This window comes from Hesperophylax consimilis, chromosome 18 (assembly GCF_061612785.1).
Source record: "Hesperophylax consimilis isolate HC1 chromosome 18, BYU_Hcon_1.0, whole genome shotgun sequence".
Taxonomy (NCBI): domain Eukaryota; kingdom Metazoa; phylum Arthropoda; class Insecta; order Trichoptera; family Limnephilidae; genus Hesperophylax; species Hesperophylax consimilis.
The window spans coordinates 1,232,377-1,255,877 of NC_142853.1; the positions used below are offsets into that span (position 1 = coordinate 1,232,377).

The 23,501-nt window shown below is 32.2% G+C and overlaps 1 protein-coding gene across 1 annotated transcript in view; it reads right to left on the bottom strand.

Moving 5' to 3' along the window:
• The window catches only part of Hers (Histone gene-specific Epigenetic Repressor in late S phase), a 579,029-nt gene extending 556,700 nt beyond the window's left edge, over positions 1-22,329 (bottom strand). The window contains exon 1 of the mRNA XM_089642361.1: positions 22,068-22,329. The gene's annotated coding sequence lies outside the window, so the exon portion shown is untranslated. The remainder of the gene's footprint in view (positions 1-22,067) is intronic.
• Positions 22,330-23,501: the final 1,172 nt, after the last annotated feature.

Below are 23,501 nucleotides of genomic sequence, written 5' to 3' on the forward strand. Positions count from 1 at the left end.
CAGTCCCCGTATTTATCAAACACGTGCGTTATATTTATAAATTGATTTCACGATGTGTGAAAATTGTCCATTATACACATAGCTAAAATACTTTTGAAATTTATATGAAAAGTTCGGATTCACTTAATCTACCTTTTAAAAGTACGACCCAATTTTTTGTACAAAATATAATAATTTTGGTGATAGAAAATTACGCAACTGCGGGATTTTATTTAAAAAAAAACAGTTCATAAATAAGTTACACGGACTGACAAATTATCCTGAACGGATTCGCAACTGGACTAAATTCTGTTTGAAATATTTTTTTATGTGAATACAGCACAAGATATCAGTGGAACCATGGCATCCCCAATTTATTTCATGAGGCTGAAGGGAAAGAGAGGAAAGGAAGGTTGGGTGAGCAGCGTCCTCGTTCGTGACTCCAGAAGCCTCCAGTCAGGTTGTAAGGCTGATCAGCTTGTTGGCTTCCTTCGTTTTCACGCCAAGGATTGGCTTGCCGTTGAGATAGATTGAGAGGTTCGCTTCTGAGTAAAACACTTGTGTTTTTTCTTGATATGTTTTAATATGTATATATTAAAATATATACATATTATATTTTATATACGCCAATTATATGTTAAAACACTACTAAACTACATTTTCAACCAAAAAAACAAACCCCAACAAACACAAAATATCACTAATAGACCGGTCAGACAAGCGTACAAAGAAAACATAAAAACTCCGACGGTAAACACTACCTTTGGACAAAGACACCATAAATACCACGCTATTAAAGCATTCAACAGTCTTCCACTTGAAACAAAAATTGAGGAAAATAAAAATAAGTTCAAACGCAAAATAAAAAAATGGATTAAAGAACAAAAAGACAATATTACCAAAATTCTATAACATAAAAGAATAAAACATATACACGCAACACAAAAAAATATATAAAACACGCAACACGCACAAACATATATATCATTATAAATGCCGATTTACATTCTCTTTTAATATTTTTCTTTTAGTGTTATAATTATATTTTAATTTTTAATCTTTATTTTTAGTTTAAATTTATCTTTATTTTAATGTTGTTTTTCTTTTTTTTTTAAATGTATAAATTCTTCAATTATAAATGGGGGCCTCAGCACGGGTAAACAACCCAGTGAGGCCAACATTACTGAATTGAAATATGAAATATTGTAAAAAAATGTATCAACAATAAAAAATAAAAATGTCACAAAGAAGAGGGTAGACTTAAAACTTAGAAAGAGAAGCGAGAGTTGGTTGAAAATGAATGTTGAATGAGTGATAATGTAGAATTGAATCCTATCTGGATCACAACAAGCTATTTATAAAAGAAAAACAATATTTGACGTGACCGCAGACACAAGATATTATAGACGCGAAATTCATGACAATATTACACTATGACGTGCCATAGACAAAAATATTTAACATAAAAGGTGGCACAGACAGAAAAAGATAATGTAAAAGGCTCTACACATCGAGATTATAAAATGAGAAAGTGAAAGAGTTTAGGCTTGACTGAAGTTAAATATAAAACAGTACAATCACAAGATACGACACGCAACAGGGAACATCCTGACTATTCGGATGTGGTCACAAAATACGGCTAAAACCATTTCAAGCAACGTTTCGATTCTTAACGGTGGCTTTTCACCAGGGAGATACTGAGACTATCTATCACAGTCAGAAATCGGAAATCGCCGTCTTATTACCGAAAACTAACTCAAAGTAAAGTCATTTCACTATATGAGTGAGAAAGTAAAATGGGAAATAAACTTCAGTTAAATATAGGAAACTTCTTACTTGGATATCTTTGTCCTCCGAAAAAACTAATTATCATATTATTTCCTAATGATAAACTAATGTTTATATAATAGTAACAAATGTAGATATAATATATCTCCTCGCCATCTAGTGGGAAATTTAGCACTAACAAAGCCTTTTCTACAAAAATAAATTTGGTTGTTTACAGGTGAAAAAATACAATAAGCAGTAATTGTCGATTGAAGTACTTGTACATATTGAATTATTTGGCGGGTTGGGAATAAGCCGACAGTGGTCTAGAGCAGTGCTCCGCAACCTTTTCTCACCTACGACACACCAAATTTCTTCCTAGAATTCCGCGGCACACCAAAAGCTAAAATATATACATATAAAATTGATACACAAATTTTACAATAATTTCTTTTTTTATTTGAAAACTATACATACATACATATAACTATAAAAGTTTTCAACTAGCAAATTACATACATATAACTATAACAATTTTATTTTTACGCAATCTTAATAATTATTATAAAATAATAATAAATTAATGAGCGATTAATTGTTAAATTAACCTGCAATTGTTTTTAACCTGCGCTTATTTCAATGAATACAAAAGTTTTATATTCGGCTCGATTTTTGACAGCGCAACCCGAAATTCTTGGTCAAGACCTTTTAAGCATGACCGTTTATCATTTTTAATTAATACAAGCGTTGAAAAACTTTGCTCACATAAATATGTCGTTGAAAATGGTAGTAGTGTTAAGAATGCTTTAATGGAAATGTGAGGATATTCTTTTTTAACGTAAATCCGGAAAACATCTAATTGATCTTCGGAGAAGTGAAGTTTTAATGTCATGTCATTATTTAAATCTGTAAATTCCACTCGAATTTGCAGAAGCATTGCTTCCGTAGAATTTATTGCATTGGTTGCAAAAGGATTTCGAATCCAATCGTATTGTTCCGTATTAATGGAATAAAAATATCGACCAAATTTCTGCTGAAGCATACTTAAATGTTGTTGGGCCAGATCCACAGTTAATTGTTTGTTTTTAATTGTACTATGGTTGATCCTTTGGTACATTTCCAAACATCCTTTTTGCAACACTTTCTGCCGAAGTTCGTTATTAAGTTTATTCAAATGCTCGAATATATCAGCCATGTATGCAAGTTTGGCTATCCAGTAATTATCATCGAGGTACTGATATAGTTTGGGCATATTTTGATTTAATCGAAACTCACACACCTCGTAACGAAGCTCAAACAATCTAGCCAAAACTTTGCCTCGGAATAGCCAACGAATTTCAGTATAAAACAATAAAAATTCATATTCGGCTCCCATTTCTGCACAGAGTATTCCAAAGATTCACGAGTTTAGGGCTCTTGATTTAATTATTTTTACGATTTTAATGCATTCATTCATCGTGTTCAAAAGTTCCTCCGGTAAATTTTTGACCATCAATGCTTCTCGATGTATGCAGCAGTGTGTAAATTGTAACGTTGGATTTTTTTGTTTTACATAAAAGACAAAACCCTTTTTACTACCCGTCATTGCCGCAGCGCCATCCGTGCTAACAGCAATGCAATTGCTCCATTTAATATTATATATTTTGAAGAAATCATCGGTTACTTGAAAAAATTCTTCACCGGTAGTTCGCTCTGGAACCTCCTTACAAAATAAATAATGTTCTTTAAGTCCTCGTCAACGAAAAGTACAATAGCTATCAACTGTGCTTTATTTTTAATATCGGTTGTTTCGTTGATCTGAAGCGCAAATTTTTCAGCCAATAGCAGTTTTCTAATCAGTGTTTCTAATATTATTGTGAATACGTCTTTTAACAGTATCTGCATACAATGAAAAATAGACGATATTATGAAAAATATTTTGTCATTGTGTATTAAATACATAATGAAATATTGTAAAATGTCAAATACATTGAATTTGACCGCGGCACACCTGTGACTGGCTCACGGCACACCAGTGTGCCACGGCACACCGGTTGCGGAGCACTGGTCTAGAGCAACGGACATCAGAAGGTGCGGGTTCAATTTCCGCCGGCGGCATTTATTTTTACTCGGGAGATATTTTCAATTTGAATGGATATTTCAGGCGAGTAATTAATGCTTATAATAATTTGTTAATTATTATATCCTCAATAGGAGGGCAACTAAATCCCTAAAAATCCTTGTTCAGAATCTTATTCAGAACACTGCTGGTCATTTCAGTATCCCGATTAACCATCCAATTATTCCTCTCGGACGAAGTTGTTTGGTATTTTTCAAAGTTTTACTTCAAAAATGCGGAGGAATTTTAATTTAATCGATTAATACTCAAAATCCGAATACCGTCAACTTGAGCACAAGTTGTAGAGACGGTGTTCAGGGGTGAGGATAGGATAGTCAATGAACTTACTATTAATGTAATGGAATGGGTTACCAACCATGACACAATATTCTATTCAACTGTGGTACTCGATATTCAATAAAATATTTTTACAGTGGTAATAACATTGAGTAAAATCAATCTTCAATGATTAATACAATTTGAGGTTTTCCTCAATAAGTTATTCCACTTTAAAATTATTCAATATTCATCAGACTTGTAAGAAAGTCAATAGATGTCGCGTATTAAAAAAATAAAATGTATATAATGTATCCAAGACACTACCTAGATTGCAATAAAATTCGGGTAGAATTTGGCAATCACGTATAAAGAAACCACAAAAAATATGCTTTTTAAAAATGAAAATAATGTTAATAGTTCCAAGTCGAAGTATGGATACAGTAAAAAATGACTGAAGGGGATATAGTCGATACTAAAGTATAATCGAATATACATATACTGTTACAATTATTTATTAAATTAAAATTGATCAGTATTAATAATATAGAATAATTTATACTAACAGTTACGCATTCAAAAATCAGGATAACTTTGCACATAGAAAATAGGGTTGATTCACAAGATCCTCCTTACAACTTACATTCCACCAACCAACAACTAAAACGACTTTTGGACAAAGAAATATGCAATATTTCTCTAATAGAATATATAATATCTTACTGTAGAAAGCAATACTTTGTGGTTTGACATATTTAATAAAATAAAATATTTTTTTGTTTTAAAACCACGATATTTATTAATTTTTTAAAAAAATAATAAATATCGTGGTTTTAAAACAAAAAAATATTTTATTTTATTATATAATATCTCTTACAATAAAAACAATTTAAAAAAAACAGACTTCAAAAGAATATTAAGATATGATCGCGTCCTCGAGTCCGGACAACGTCAAACATGGGTCCCATGAAATTATAGAAATGTCGAACTTTTTAAATCTGCATCGGAAAAACCATGTGCACAACATCAATTCTCGTCTTCTCGATCTTTCAAATTCTTCCAGTGTTGATGTGTACGCCTCTGATGAAATGATTCTTCCAATCGATAAATACCACCCCCTCTAATAATCAATTACCTCAATACTTATGCTATGGTAATTGACCCCACGATTGTCAAGCATAATTCCAAAATTTATTAATATTTGTTAAAATAGAATTTTCAACTTTCCTCCTTTCGGAAAAATAACTCTAACTTTCCCGGTACAATGTTTTACGCGAAAAAGTTGGTCATGACAAAAACTATATTGTAAATTTATTTGCAGATTTCTTCAAGAGTGTATATGTTGAAGACAATGACAACATATTTATCTGATAAACCCCAATTTACCGAAAGCTCACTCAACTTGCATAACATCCATGTGGTAGTAAATGATGTTGTGACTTTTATCAAACAGCAGGATATCAGGTCGAATTCGGGGCCAGATATGATTCCCTCAATATTACTTAAAAACTGAATTCATGTTCTAGCTCTTCCTATTACTATAATTTTCAATTTATCCTTATCTACAGGTTGTTTTCCTGAAATTTGTAAAAGTAGCTTTACAACACCTATTTTTAAAAAAGGAGATAAATGTCAAATTGAAAATTATAGACCCATATGTATTATGTCATCACTACCTAAACTTTTAGAAAAGATTATATTAAGTAAAATAATGCATCAAATTAAACCAATTATATCAACATTTCAGCATGGTTTTATGCCAGACAGATCTACGTCATCTAACTTATTGCTTTACGAAAATTTTATTTCTAATGCATTGTCCAAGGGTCTTCAAGTTGATACAATTTATACTGCCTTTGATACAGTTTCTCATCGCATTTTAATGGCAAAATTAGAACACTTCTTTTCCCAACACTTGGGAATAAGCGGCAACTTTCTCGAATGGCTTAGAAGTTACTTATCATACAGAAAATTATCTGTAAAAATTACCTCCACAAATTCTTACACTTTTTTGCCTTAAGTGGGGTCCCCCAAGGTTCCCACCTAGGATCAATTCTTTTCCTACTATTTATTAATGACATTTCACTAATTTTCGATAATATTCACTTTCTTCTATTCGCCGACGATCTAAAGATGTTTAAATCGATCGGTAATTCTTCTGATTGTTTAACTCTACAAATGAACTTAAATAAACTTTATGAATGGTGCATCGTTAACAAATTACATCTTAATATCAACAAATGCCAAACGATCAGTTTCCGTAGATCTAAAACCCCTTTATTATTCGACTACTCAATTAACAATGCCAATCTAAAAAGAGTCTTTGAATTCAATGACCTTGGAGTTATCTTTGACTCCAAATTACGCTCCTTGAATCACTTTAATAGCATTACCAGTAAGGGATAACAAATGCTTGGATTTATTCTCAGAATCGCTCAAGACTTTAATAACATAAAAACTATAAAATTACTTTACACGTCTCTGGTTAGAAGTCAGGTTGAATAAAATTCAACCATTTGGTGTCCTCATTTCAACTTTCATTGATTACAAATTGAAAAAATTCAAAATAATTTTTTACGTTTTATTTATTTCAAAATTGGTATTCCTATTATTGAAATCAATTATGTCAATTTACGCAGTAAACTTATCGAAATTATCTGAAAGGCGAAAAAAATTTGATCTCCTTTTATTATATAAAATTGTTCATTCAAGGTTGGACTGCCCTGACACTATAAATTTGCTATCTTTACATATACCTCTAAAATATACTAGACGGAATATTTTATTCTACAACAATAACTACGAATTCTGTGTTAGAAAGAATACATAGGTTGGGCAATGAACTAAGTGACGTCGCTGACATATTTAATTTAAACTTCAATACATTTAAAGCCAAATTAGTCCACCATTTTTTAAATGTAAATAATGTATGAGAAATCATTATATTTTATTTCGATTTTCTATTGTTTGTTTTATACTGTTGTTAAAAATGAAATTTGTAATTGTTATGTACTTAAAAGCCCAATAGGGCGTCAATAAATAAATGAATATGGACACGGGAAGGAAGAATATAAATACAATATTGCAACCTAACAAAGATTAACGCTAATCTTATGTTTTCCTTCCAGATGCTGCATTATAATTTTCCTCATGTAATATTTTAACATACTTACAAAAACTTATTTATAAATGGACATTCTTACAAAAAAACTTCACTTAACTTATAATTCATACACAAAACCATGTACAATGTGATTTTAAAATGGGGTACCCCAGTAAGGTTACATTATTTTAGACGTAAAAAAAATAAACAAATTAGAAGTTGCATGCAAATTATATTCATATAGACCAAAGACCCATCCAAGACCATCATATTTGGGCGTTTAGCTTATAACTATAATTGTTTACTGAATCTCGTTGATGAAACAAAATCTTCTCACTCAAATCAACGACGGAGTATTACAACAAATTTAGCAAACCTGTTTGATTCAGTTATTATCGTTGATTTTTTTCAGCCAGACTTCTTTAAAATTTAAAGGGCCCATAAACTAAAGTAATACAAATACTAATTAACATAACATACCGAATAAGAATTATTAAATAAAATGGGTGCTTTGGTCCGAAAATGGATAACCTGAATGTTGGCTGTTGTTTGATGATTCTTACAGTGTAGTTTGGAAGTTCTACAGTTTCTCGTGTCTAGGATGAACGAATGATGTACGAAGAATGAATAAATTAGGAATATAAGTAAGTCTAAAGTCATGTGGTAATTAAATCTAAAGAGATGGCGGGAAAACATGCGGGGAAACGGCGTGATGGTTAGGTAATAAATAAGATAATAATGATAGAATTCGCAATTTTTCCACGTTAGTTTCTGTGACCATCAATCACCCGGAGGTCGTTTCTCATTGGAGAAGTTATTATTCTGTGTCATGTTCTTGTGATTAATGAAGTCGCCAATCCAAAATATTACTGTGCTTAATTAAATGTTCAATTAACATTATAAATAACTACCTAGAAATATTTTTGCAATGAACCAGGTAGAACGCGACCAAAGTTTTACTGTTAAGAAAAGACCTCGCGTCCGAAATTTTTTTTCTAATTTTCTCCTATTTAATAAATCAATCTCGTATTCAAAAAAAAAATCTTCTGAAATACTGCTAAAATACCCACCTACTTAATTATAAAGCATATATTTTATGTAACTTTTTTTTAAAAATTCATTTTAGTTATTAAACAATTTGTCTGAAGAAAGGTCACTGTCTCAAAGACAACTCCTTTTTCAAACATTCTTAATTCTTCATTCAACAAGGTACCATAATATTATAAAGGAATTCTCAGTTAACGATAGCCATCTAGTCAAAGTAAAGATTTATTATTTAATAAAGTGGATGCAGCAAATTTTCGAAACCAGACATTCCGCAACGGAAAGTGCAAACAAATTTACAGACAGATGAAATATCAAACGGTCGAGTTATAACAGTACTTCGCTAGCTCAGTCAAAAACACATTATTTATTTATTAACGCCCTTTTCAGGAACTTTATACATAACTGAACTCGGTAACAAACTTTTGTATTTGTTAAGAGATAAATTGAAGATGTCCACTGACTAGGTATATCTATGTATTTTCCTATGTATTCATATTCTGGGCAATGAGGAATACATATTTGGTAGGTAGATCCAGAATTTCTGCACTGAAACAAATCCCGACTTCTGAATTACATAGTGGAATCCAAGAGCTTATCAATGCAAGCGATTCTGGAATTTCTATCAAATGCATCATTTTGAATTTTATATAGAAATACGACGTCAGTGAAAATTCTGCTGTCCGATAATTAAAGCATATTCATTTTAATTTAAAAGAGTGTTGTAATTCAACAAAATTGATGGAACCTCCATTTTAAAACTTAGAAAACGTATGAGTTTATTTTGTATATGAATATTGTAATGTGGGTTACAGAGAATTGCACTCAAGTTTACTTATAACAAAGACAAAATATAACAGTTAATATTAAATTGTTGAAATGTCTAGTGAACCTAGTTTTGAACCTAATATTATAATACTATAGTACATAACCCAATTAGTTAATTACACATTATTACGAACGAAATTAATTTTATTTTTTTTTACCAATTACAGGAATCCTTTTAAAATGTATTTTATGCACGTTTAATACATACAAGTCGACAAAATAATACAAAACACATCTTGCATCAATCATGCACAACTCGAAATGTGTGGACAGGTCAGGTCACGGTTAACGCAACAATCGATCAAAACACAATGCAAACTAAAATAAACACAACCTGCCACATTTATCAAAATAATTGATGATATTATTCCCAAACAAAACACAGCACTGTGTTGCCCGATGATTAAATTAAACAGTCTCAACAGGTACGGTGAATTATTATCACAACTATCTATCGACGGCAATCCGATGGTTATAAAAATAAAATCAATTCGGGGTATTTAACCCTTTGGACGCGATAAAATGTCAACCCCTAAAAAACAAAGTTTTTTTTACTATAATGCATCTATTTTTATATTAATAAATGTACTTACACATACATTTTTGTTGGTTAGACTGAGGATTGAACTTTCATTCGCAGGGATTGGCTCTTAACTGTTGTGAACTTTTAAAACGTCTTTTAAAACTTCATTTATTTTTGTTTTGTATGGACTGAGGATTGAACCTTCTTCCCCAGGGACTGGAGTCAACCCTATTACTTAAACCAAATCCCGATTTAATGGTACCGAGATTTATTTAGTATATTAACTACTGTAATTTTTTATAATGTCATCCAATTTCAGAGAAATGACGCGTATGTGCGTGCCACCAAAAATTGATAGAATGAATCGTCATCGACAACGAGTCTACCTGTCGAGTTTCAGCTCGATCTTAAATCGGAAAGTGGGTTAATCTCCACTTCCAAGATTGAACTTAATTTATTTATTCGTTTATTCATGAAAACAAAAGTGATATTCAAATAGATGCATGCAAAAGTTGAAAAGGGTATTATTTGCTGCAACTCTAGCCTTCTTTAGCACAACAGTACGCAAGTCAAACACAAACTAAAATCGTCCACATAAAAAACATAACTAAATATGATTGATTTTCGACTATAATGATTTCATAAAACAAATAAGCATTTTATTACATTGCCAAGAAAGAGACATGTTTGCGATCCCTGAGGTTCCCAAACTTTTTTGTCCCGTAGACCACTTGCCAATTTTTTTTTTCCGTAGACCCCCTGCCTGCCGAATACTGAATTTTCCTAAAACTATTAACATCCCATGTGATAATCATTTATTTTTTTAGTAAAAATATTCCCTTCCCTTGCCTACCCAACAACCGAGTGGCGGTAAAGTTGCTCTGTCTTTTCATTGTGCAGACAGGGGCACCCTTGTGAGGTATTACACCAAATGAAAATGAAGCAGGATAAATAACGGGAATTTCTTTCTGTAGCTATCCCTACAGAACTGCCCCTTAAGTTCTTTGTCAGTTCTTCTTGTCACATGATATCTGATTCTTCAACGTTGCGTTTCCATAGTCAAAATGTCCTCAAACTTAGTTTTGAAGTCGGTGTGAAGTGCATTTAAATGTTGAACGTCATTATTACCCTGGACGTTTTTCAAAAACAAGTTGGGGAACTAGGAAAATTCGCGGCTTCCAATGTGCAATGTTTTGCGTGAATATATTAATTCTGACGAGAAAAGGAACGTAGACTCTATTTATATTCCTCAATTAACAACTTTACGAAATATAAAAATACAAATATCAAATAAGTAATTTCTCAGTCTATTATGTTTGTGTTAGGTTTATTGTGTCATTTACGGAACTCCTAAATGTTGACTTGAGGTAAATGGGGGTCCATATAGACCACTTTGGGAACCTCTGCCTTAAACCATCTGCCTAATTTCGCTTTTGTGAACAGGTCTCGTAAAAATCGTTGTCTCCCTTACAATGGTTAGAAAGAGAAAACACCATACGGAGACAAATGAGTATTACAAATTTATCAGGAATCAAATTATTGGTAATCTGGTTAAAAACGGGATTGTAGGCCGTTTCCTGATAAACTTTTAGTAAATTCCTAATATATCGGAACACGTGTTCATGCAACTCCATTTGCCTTGATAATATATAATGAGTAATTGCGAAAAATATTATTTATTTTATTTTATTTGGTACATTATTTTTTACAATTTATGTTTTCCAGTAATGTAGGCCTCACTGGGTGGCTTGCCCGTGCTGAGGCCTTCATTTTATAATATAAAAATATAATCTACATATTATTTAAAGAGAAAATAATACATTTAAAAAGAAAATAATACATTTAAAATTAAAAATACGAAATACATAATAATACATTTAAAATTAAAAAGTAGTACAATGAAAATAATCTTGTGTGTTTGTGAGTGATGTGTGTTTATATTGGTTTTGTGTGTTACGTGTAGGTTTTATTTTTATTTTATGCTATGACATTTTGGTAATATTGTCTTTTTTGTTCTTTAATCCATTTTGTAATTTTGTGTGTGAATTTATTTTTATTTATTTTTTAACTATGATTTTTATGAACACGTGTTTCGACATTGTGATAATATATTCGTATTTTAATTAAAGTTTAACAGGAATCCTATTCATTTTTTTTAAAGAAAGTCAAACATTCCCAGGATACGAATAACCTGAAAATATTTAAAAATCTCCTACTACCACCACAGTAAGCTGAAAAGGTTGCTTGTGTTGTGATGGAGGACTTAGCCAGCCGAGGAATTGAGCACACTACGCCTGGGTGATATCAAATATTTATGAAATTTATTAATCTTTTTTATTAATTATCAGTAATTTTAGTAACAAAAAACGTACGGTGAGCCATTTAAAAAATATTTCATGTTTGCATTAAAAATTTGAGTATTTCAAGTGTATGTCGTTACCTTTCAATAACAGCTTTTAGTTTTCGAATACTTTTAGAAATTTTCCATTTATTCGGATTATATTATAAAGTGGAAATACTCCGACCTTCTGACAGAATAGGGGCCTTTCTTTAGATAAATTTAGCATCACCAACGCTACCAAAAGGGTTTTTTGGGTATTACTTATTCTTTGGACGATTTTAGTAGATTTATAACAACAATCATTAGTTAATTTGTATAGCGCCATTCTTGTGCAAAATCAGCTCAATATGTATGTGTATTTAATATCAGGCACCTTTAAATAAAAGCTTTTGAGGCATATAAATATATAAATAAAAATGATTTTCAGATTGATGTAATTATACCTACAGTAGATTCGTGCATTGAAAGCGGATATAAAATCGGGTAAATTTGGTCAATTTACGCGTCCAAAGGGTTAAATTTAAAAAAAATATATGCAGAAGCTTTGTCGCACTATTTCGTGGAAATATCCGGTCCATTTTTTCCGTAATACAGCTGCAAAAATAATAATCATTGACAGCTTTTGGTGTGGCGAGGGTTGGCGGGTGGTTAATGTTTGTTTGGCACAACATTTAAACCTATCGGTCGTATTAATTCATTCACGTGCTCAAATCAATTAATTACCGCGACTGTTTCATTTAGGCAGGAATATTTGCAACATTAAATATCAATGAACCAGGGAAGCAACAGTACGCGGGAGGTAGGGGATACAATATCATGTACTAAAGGTGGTAGGTAGAATTAACAGTAATTCAGGTTTCCACGGTGAATTCAATATGATTAAATGGGTTATCTGAATAAATGGGCGGATGGAATTAACAGCGTGTAATTTCATCATATTTTAATTAGGGTTAATGCTAGTTGGGGATGTTGACATTTTGGGGTGTTGTTGTGATGGAAACATATATAAAATATCATAATTGGTGACTTCCAAACTGTAATGTCCTTTAATTACGACTAACGTTTAGGACGGGTTGTTTCGGAGAATTTGAACAATTCATCACATTTCAACGTTCATTTTCGGGATCTGTGAAAGTCCTATTCAAGTTCTGATATTATATCATTATAGACTAGTTGCTTGACAAAACTGAAATAAAAACAGAACTTGAAAAATTCCTTCACAGAACTTGAAAATCAACATTTAAATTTGATGAATTGTTCAAATTCTCCGAAACAACCCGTCCTTAGTATTCCTTCGTGTGCGTCTTCAATATTATAAACGTGGTTCGCCGAGATTACAAGTTGCTTTATTTACGATAAGTTATACAATAGATATACTCTAAGGACTGACGTCTTGGTCTATTCTGAGAAGTGCAACAAGCGAATGACGCCCCCCGACCCCACGATCGGTTAAGCCGGAATTGGTCGGAACCAAAGATGTTCTTCTAATATCTTTAGTGGGAACCATTCAAAAAAATATAATATATAAAATATTTTCACTTTAGAATTCAAATTGCATTAGATATATATTTACGTGTTGTGTTCTAGTGATGTGCACCAGGGAATATTTGTAGAGAATATTTTTTTTAACTAAAAATTTATTCTGATCGAGGTTTTCTATTGATGAAATATATAATATATTTATAAATATTCTACTGATAATATATTTAATAAGTTAATAATGACAGTAAAATAGTTTTTCGATATCTCCAACAAAATGTATACACACGAAACACGATTCAGTATAATATATAATTCGAAAGGAAGTTCTGTATTGACGCGCCATTAATTGTAGGTACCTTGATATCATATGTATGTGCTTATCGGCCGGCCGCTAATATCAACATTTTGACGGCTTATATCTTCGGTACTATTCGGTATATTCCAAAAATTATAAAAATTTCCGTCGTGAACACGCTCTAATTAATATATATTAAATTGCGTGAAATTTGGTTGAGACAACCTCTAGGGGGATTTCACCATTTGTATGAAAAATCCGAGAATATTCCCCAAATACGAATTTCTGGGAATTTACCCTTCGGTAATTACAACTGAATTGTATTATTTATGAAAAATTATAACAAATTACAGGTTTTTTGTTATATTGACTAGAAAACATGGGAATTTTTTGAAATACATGCATGTTTTTTTTTTAATATCGTATAGAAAAGTGAAACTTTTCACTAAAAAAACACAAAAAAGAATGATTGTTGTTCTTACAAACGGAATAACTCGGAAAATCTCCATATTGACATATACGTAAGCGACGTTTAATACACATTATGCAATTTATTTTATCTTGGAACTGGTTTAAATTTCTATGAGGTTTTTCGGTTCCACAGCTATTTACCGTGTCCTTCATTTTCCATCCATTAATAATAACAATATGAAACAGCAAAACTAGAACGACTTGAAATTAAGTCTACAGCTGATCTATTACGCACTTATTTCGTGTTTCGTGATTTTAGTCATTTAGTAGTAGATAATAGATTCCGTGTTTCATCAAATTTACTAAACTTGAATTATTGAATAAAGAACAATCGAAATAAAAATAAGCAAATTGAATTCACAACCAGGAAGAAGTTCGGCAACGTTGCTGGTGATAATTTCCATTGTTGCCAGTTAGTTTTCCCAAGCATGCGAGTAGGTACCTGGCTGGTGTATTGGCATTGTATACACACAGTACACGCGGGATCGCCGTCATAAATTATTATTGCGTTCAAAAGAAAGTGAATTCTTCAAACCGAATGTTAAACAAAAAAAAACTATTTCAACACATTTGATTTGCCGATCAACTGCACACTCACCGTTCGAGAGTTTTGCTATATCGTTTATTTATTATATTTGTTTATAATCCAACAATATTATCACGCAAGTAGATTTTATCCTTTGTAATTCAGATTTACACAAATTGCTTACTGTGCAAAAATAAAATAACATTTCAACACAAGACAACATTGAAGAAGAAAATAATACCAATTTAAGCGAAATATGAAACAGAATAAGACACAGAAGATAATGGTCTCAACTGGGACTCAAACCCAGGATCTCTGTCTTTAACCACTCGACCATTGATTAAACGTCGTTTTTGTCGATCTCATATTTCATTTTTTAGTATTATATTCTTTACACGATATTTACCTTGATGGGTAACCTTCAAAAGTTATTATAAGAAAAGTTGATTCAACAAAAAGTGAATATTCATTTAGACTTTTAGAAAAAGTTAATAGGTATCCAATATAAATAAAAATCGGATTTGTTTATCCGAGACAATATCTGGGTTACAAACCAATTCTTTAGAACTTTGTGATCGTTCAAAAAGATAGATGATAAATCTGCCAAAAAATGTAGAAAAAGTTAGTTCCAAGATAATATTGTTAATTCTGAATTTGAAATATGAGATCGACAAAAAATGACGTATAATAATTATGTCCCAATGGTCGAGTCGTGAAAGACGTTGTCCCGGTAAGTAAAAGTTCCTGGGTTAGATTTCCAGCTGAGACCGTCATCTTTTTATTTTTTCTTTGTCTTGTTCTGTTTCATGTTTCGCTTAGATTTATTACCTTCTTCAACGATACAATAAATAGTATTTGTGCGATTAGAGACCTACTAAGCTGTCACCACTCTACCACGGGTGTCGTCCAGCATTTACACGAAATTGCAAATTAATTGAGCAAGTATTCTACGCGAACGGGTAAAAGTGAGTTCCGCTGACGCGTTCAGCGCTAACTCTGTGATAAACGAAGAGATTTGGGTATTTGCCGGGAGATTTCGTGATTAATTAATAAAGTATTATGCCGTATCATCCGTATAGCGTTTTGATACAGAGTAAGTTGTAAGCGCCAACAACAAACAGTAACAGCATAAGTGTGTACTAAATCTCACATGGATCAATACTCGGTAATAAAGTAAATTCGCTAAAATTGTTTACTTATTATTAATGTATTACTATGGGTACAATCTGTTTTCTTCTCGCTTTACGGAATAATCCTGACAATACTATTAATCATAAACGTATCTACCTATCGTCATAGTACCCCCCGCAAGTATTAAGTTCCTTGGAGTGACTTTAGCCATTAAGTGACCAGATCTTGAAGAGCAGGCATTTTCCTATTCCACATTTCTGAAACGGGAATGACATAGTCCTATCGGCTATGCGAAATTGGGACTCTTATGCACATCATATGAAAGATAAAAAAAACTAATATTCTGTAATTATAAGAGTCGAAATCACAACAAACGAGACTCAATTTATGGACAGCGCCAATAAAATTAATTAAATCAAATGCCTAAACCACTACACTACATCGACAGAAAAATGACATTAGCGATCTAACCTTCCAGTTTCATTAAAAAAATATAAAACTAAAATAGATAATAAATAAGTATTATTTTTGCTTACCTATTTCCGCACAACTATTTTGTCTATATATTTACAAGTTGCTCAAAAAAGTTAACAAGAATTAGAGTAAGAGATTAAGTTTGTGGAAAGCACAAGAACAGAATATTACCTACATCAAAGTTACCAGCTAACAACAGCGTGCGGAGACGGTTATTCAATTACCCAGAACAAAGAGTTATCGGTTGGTAATTTTTCAATTACTTTCTAGGAAAAAAGGTAAAACATGGGAAATGAGTTATTCCTGGAATCATGCAGGTTAAAATCCTCCTTCACAGAGAAAAATAAGTATCGTTAATTTATTAAGAATCTCTTCAAATTATCGGTTATCCGGTTAAAAACAGGATTGCATGCCGTTTTCCGATAAACTTTTAATAAATTCCTAATATATCGAAACCGTGAAAATAATAATAGCACGGGTGAACAACCCAGTGAGGCCAACGTTGCTGAATTGAAATGTGAAGTACTGTAGAGTAATGTATCAATAAATAATAATAATAATAGTATTGTAGAAAGCAATCACTTTGTGGTTTGACATATTTAATAAAATAAAATACTTTTTTGTTTTAAAACCACGATATTTATTAATTTAAGAACCGACCGGTTTCGCTTTACTTAAGCATCATCAGGGTACAAATTAATACTAAACAAGAAGTACATATATTATTTAATAATCAATTAGACATATCAAGTAGTCCAATATTAGGTCTGTTTCCAATAAACCCATAAAAAAATCCCAGTTCTCCTTACCTCCTTACCACCATGCCAGTTGATGCTTTGTTTCTCCCGATTTATTGATATAACCCATTAGTCTACATAATTATCTAGCGGTTTTTCCATTACTTGTGCACTTGTGTTAATGTATTTTATGACCGTCTTTGTGTTGCTTATATTTGCATCATGTTGTCTCCCTCTATATTTTGTTATATATATACACACATTATGTACTTCTTGTTTAGTATTAATTTGTACCCTGATGATGCTTAAGTAAAGCGAAACCGGTCGGTTCTTAAATTAATAAATATCGTGGTTTTAAAACAAAAAAGTATTTTATTTTATTAAATAATAATAGTATTTTCGTATTCCGACATCGTGATAATACATTCTTTATTTTACTAAAAGTTTATTAGGAAACTTATCAATTTCTTCGTTAAGGGGCCGCAATCCCGTTTGTAACAGCATAACGAATGATTGGAAGATATTCTTAATAAATTGGAAATACTCATTTATCTCCGTGTTCTTGAAAAGGAATTTCTCTGTGAGTTCTGTAAATTGCGAAAACTTGAAAATCATGGACGCTACTGCCAACAAAGTACAGAATCGTGGCACAAACAACCTTTGAATAATTTCACTACGTAACAGAAGTTTGGGGTATTTTCGGCGGGTCGCTCCGCGGGTTAGGGATTAAGCTCGCGGGTCCATTATATTCTGTTTTTATTGGGTAAGCAACGCGTTTAATTTGCTAACTTGCTGTCAAATAATGATATTCCCTTTTGGTGATAATGCGTTGGACGGCTTCTTTCGGAATCAATATTATTTTGGATAGTAACAATATTATTAATTTTTTTTATAAATAAGCCTATCATCTTTCGGTTTTAAATTTTTTTATGCAGGAGGTAATAATACACACCATTCTGGTTATTTTTGATGGTTCTTTCTCGTAATAATGTGATCCTGGGTGGACATTTTTCGGTATTTTCTTATTTATTTATTTATTTACGCCTTAATGGGCTTTTACAAAAGTAGTTAATAAGTAATACAGTTGTGTTACATAGTTTACAATAAATTATGATTTTTGATTAAATTAAGGTAAATTCAAATTAATAGTGTGGATTAATTAATCTTAATATTATTATTTATGTTGAATTGTCCACAGCCATCCAAATTGATAGACTTGCTCTAACATGAATTGGGTATCCTATCGACGAGCTGGAGGCAAACCACGTGACCATATTTTTGGCACCAGGATGGTTCGTGAATGCTTTGAATAAACTACGGTACCAGTCCCACATTTGAATAGCCAGACCCTGCGCAGAAACGTAAAGCTCACTAAAGTAAGGCAACGGTTTGCAACTGAAGGAGAAGCTTAATGCTAAATCACTATTTTGATTAATCTTTAAAACGAATTGGGGTACATTATAAATACCAAAAAATATGCTTTAGATAAATTGAAGGTTTTCCTATCGTTTCGTTTGAGTAGAATACAAATAAAATAATAAATTACTCAATAAAAAATATGAATGTAAACTACTAAAAAAATTTTTTTTCAATAGAAATGTATGAACGCGTAAAAGAAACAACTTTTTAAAAATACAGTATTATAGATAAGGTTATCTGTGACAGTTTCATTTGATTAACTTTTTTGCTTTCTTATAAAATTGTTTACAAAATAAATAAAAGCCAGTTTTGTGCTTGAAATCAAACGTTTCCAGACTCAGTTTGTCAAGCGATTGTAATGCCTATTGCCTACAATATAAGGTATACCAAGAATACACACTTTTTTGGCTTGTAGCTTCCTGTTAAGGGACTTTTCTACGGACGATCTGAATGGCTAAAAAACCGAACCGCCTTAAAGTCGGGTTGCGAAACAACGTTAAAAATGAGTGAGGTGGGTAAATTATAACACATTTGTAAAAGCGTTAAACTAAATAGTGTTAACAAAATATTCAGTTTTGGAAACAAGCCCGAACTTTGTTCACCCGGTTTGGGATTTGTAGCACGCCAGCAATTTGCACAAAATTGTAAAAAGGATTAGTGATTCGAAAGCAGATTTTATTTTCGCGGACTAAATGGTAAAATTACAATGCGAGTTGGCCGTATACTGTTCAGATTCATTTATTGACAAAATACAGAAAGGGAGCTGGTCATCGCAACTTGGTTTGTTCCTCTTTCCCTGATGGGCTAGTCTGTCAACTTTCAGTCTCTTTTCTTTTAGTAATAATAACACAATAGTAATTTCGTACTCAAATTAATCAAAATCCATTCCAACCCTTGAAACCCTCAAACCTTTGCAGGGAATAAAAATAATAATTTTGTAAGTATATTTTTTTGGTACCGCAACGGTTCATTTTTATCAAACTGTCAACGTGTTAACATGTCATTTCTTTCATCCCAAAGACAATAAAGTTTATCATATTATTGTATGGTAATTCGTCAAATGAATGCTTGAACATGAGAACAGGGAGGTTTTATTACAGCGGAATTGTTTTCATTGTTTGCTTCCGATTGTTTATGTTGGTACAGACATTATTGTAATATGATAACATTGATAACGCTGTGTTGTGGAGGATGTGGAGGGAGTTTATTATTTAATTATGTTTTTATTCGGTAACTAATTTGCACTGTGTATGCTTCGTATATTTTCTGTAAAATCCCACCCTGTAGTGATAAAATACATACATAAAAAATATTACAAAAACAAGAATATTAAAAGGAAATGCAGGACTTATCGGTGAATGTAAAACGAAAGGTTTTGAAAAAATATATATTTTCAAAATTGTAATTCCACAGTCTTTTAAAAGAAATATCAACTCTACTTTTGCCGCTAATCTTCTAATAAATGTAATAGTAATCGAGGGTAAAATAGCAAATAATGTAAAATCAATGTCCAGTGTTTACTAGTCCTAGTCCTCTGCAAACAATGTCGTAAACTTTTAAATAAAAGTGTGTTTATCTGAAGTGACCTGCCAGGTGAGTATGTCGCCTGTATCTGTTTGCAAATAATAAAATTAGATAGAGCCTAGGAACTCGTAATAAATTGTACAGCACAATTGGGGTGATTTTTCACAAAAACCGCGCTATACAAATCATTATTATTAATGTACGCATGAATTAAATAACCACAACCATCGATGGTTGATCGACGATCATAATACATTCAAGTTATAAAATTATGGCATTCAAAAATTAGCTTTTATTGTAGATTTCTTATTCTAAATAACCTTCGATGGTTTAGTATTTTTTGTGGATAATTTATGTGTATATAATAATATAATGAATAATGTGTCACGTGCATTCAATATCACACTAATTAATGCTTGTTTGTAAGCTGCAATTTGTTAGTTTAAATAGGTTTTCAATACTTGTGAATAAAATAACGTTAGTATTAGATGTTCATGAGTTATATTTCATTATATGTATTCACTGTAATGTGCCCTTGACAATTTGATTTTTTAATTGTTATTTATTTATTTTTTAATGTTTCACGTTTTCTCCATAAACCAGTTATGTTCAAATATATTACGGAGAAGATTGCAAATTTGAGATACATGTAAGTATAATGTCATGGGAACAGTTTGAGTATTTTTTGACATACGTCAAAAGATAGTTACTGAACTGCCTGTACTGTAAGTGACGTTGAAAATGTCGATGGTGAATGCAGAATCGTTATGCATTTGATTGGCGAGTTCTGATAGGCAGAAGTCCTCGCCTTCGGAGTATAAAAAAGTGCATGGGATCTCCCACGAGTATGCTCGTTAGGCACATATAAGGTAACTTCTATCAATATACGTTGATAATTATATATATAGTTCCGGAGATTAGTTTAAAAAAATGTTTACTTAAAAATATTTTCGGCGTCCTTCTACGGTGTTGAAATCGAGCATTCCTCGATAGTACGTATATTCTCTCATATAGAGGGTAACTCGTAAACCTCTTTTGTACTTTTCTTTTTTCTAGGATATGGTTTATGTTTCAAAATGGGCCAAGATACTTTAAACAAAAGCTTTATATTTATGTTCTTCGAACTGTGATTCCGATTTGTGTGCATACGTTTGCTTCATTATTTGATTCTGAGAGCTCGTCAGACCGATTAAAACATTTATCGAACTTATTATAGTCCTGTTTTGGTATCAATTATATTAAATGGCTATACTTCCGTACTTAGATAATACCATTAATTTTAATGTGTTCGCGATACATCGTTGTTATATTATTTCTGAGAATGAAAACTACATTAAATTAGAATCTTACTAGATTCCTTTTGGCGACATCCTAATCGGCATTAATTGGTAATTGCATGTTTGGGCTTATTATGTTAATTAGTTACTGGCATATTTGCGTAAGTTATAAAAACAAAATATTCAAACGGTTGATTATATACAATAGATGGAATCTGTTAGGAATACGGAGATTGGAACAAAGGTTATTATGTAAGATGGCTGTTTGTACGTTGCTGGAGCCTTGCGGGACATACACATCCACAGTCATACATCCATATAAATAGTCATAGTCCCGCATAGCATACTGCCAGCCGGGAGCGACAGGGAGGGAGCACCTCGCCGAGAGATAACCCTAGGGAGCGAGCGGGACAAGCGATACGTGATAAGGATTCTTGTCGTAGCTCATGTGCCATGTGATCAGACCATTCAAATTATCACACATTTCCCAGCAGGACTAAAGGACCGAGGACTTAAGCCGACACATCCACCAACACACACATCCAGGACACATTACTTTCTGGATGCATTAGCACTCTTTAATGTAAATAATCGATTTTCTCCCACAAAAAGCTCACTTTCTTAAAGACACTATGCTGAAACATCAAAGCAATATACAATACACACACAATTTAAAATACAGAAAAAGTTACATACAATAATTCACGCTAAAATTGCGCGGTTTATTTCATCATTTGTCGGTGATGATAAAAAAAATAGGAAAACTGTTTACCTTCATTTAGATAGAGACACAACTTGCACACATTTTTACATCTCACGGTCCTTGTGCTGAACTATAAACATGACACTGTTAAGCATTGTTTGTCAGAAATTGTTTTTTTAACACGGCACGCACGGAGGGTCGGTGGGGCGGACTCGAATCGACGCGAAATGAACCCGTTTTTGGTACCGATATTATAATCCGACGGCAAAATTCACGGGAGACACTTAAAACATCCCCGCCCTGCAGCACTGCCGAAAGTGACATCCGCCATCTTGGCTTTTGCCCACAAGTGGCGGGACCCGTGGCGCGACCTAGCGGTGAAACACTGTACCGCTTCCGTGAGCAGCGACTCACGCAACGCAAACTTCCGACCGGTGGTTGGATTCTTTGCTAGGCTAACAAAAAAGCAGAAGTTCAATAAAAATATTATTCCAGACGCTTTTTTTTTAGGGAATGACATGTGTCATTCCGTAAATTCTATTATTATTTTGTTTTTTTTTCACTGGGTAAAACTTTAACATATAAATAGATTTACATATTTAACATATTGTAGATGCATTATGAAGAAGACGCATAATAATTTGACAACGCAAACCAATCAAAAAGTTTTTGTTATAAAAATATTTACGTTTAACGCGTGGTCAGGGAAAAAACTTTACTCAACATATTTATAACATTTTACACGATATGGTGACATGCAGTTTATCTATTGATTAACTTTATACTGTGTAACTTTGTACTATTTTATATATAGTTTATACCTACACTATCATAGGACATGCATAGGAGTTGAAACAATAATAATTACTGTTTTGGTGGCTAGAAGAAAGTGAACGAAGACAGCAAATAATTGTATCGGTGCCGAGCTCACTGCTCACAAACAATAATGTAAATAAATTGCTTCCATTTGCACCCCGGATTTTGAAACTTCTGTGCTTATTATATAGATGGCATCCAACCAAGTAAAATTAATAGATTGTTTATTGTTTCTTTACATTGTACTTTTTACCTTAGAATGTTTAATCTCACTAGGACAAACCTGTGTTGAGGTTAATAATTTTACAAAATAATAAAAATAAAGATTATATATTGTTACATCAAAAAAATATGTAGGTATTTTACAGTGGTCAGGTCGGGAGAGTTGGGCGGTTTCTCGGCTAAGTGATAAGCGACATGTGAACGAATGTTTTTATTTGACACCGGTTTTCAAAATGGCTTTTTTATTTTTTACTTCAAATTGTCTCAGGAATCACAGGTTATAGTTTGACGGGTACTTCCCGAATCCCGACATATATGTACATTCGTTTTTCACAATCGGCACCTGCCATAAATTTCAGCTCTTCCATAAATTATTATTGTTCACCAGCATCAAGAAAATAATCGCGTTATCATCAGCGTGAGCTTTTATGAACGAACAATATCTCATTATCAGAGGTTTGTGTG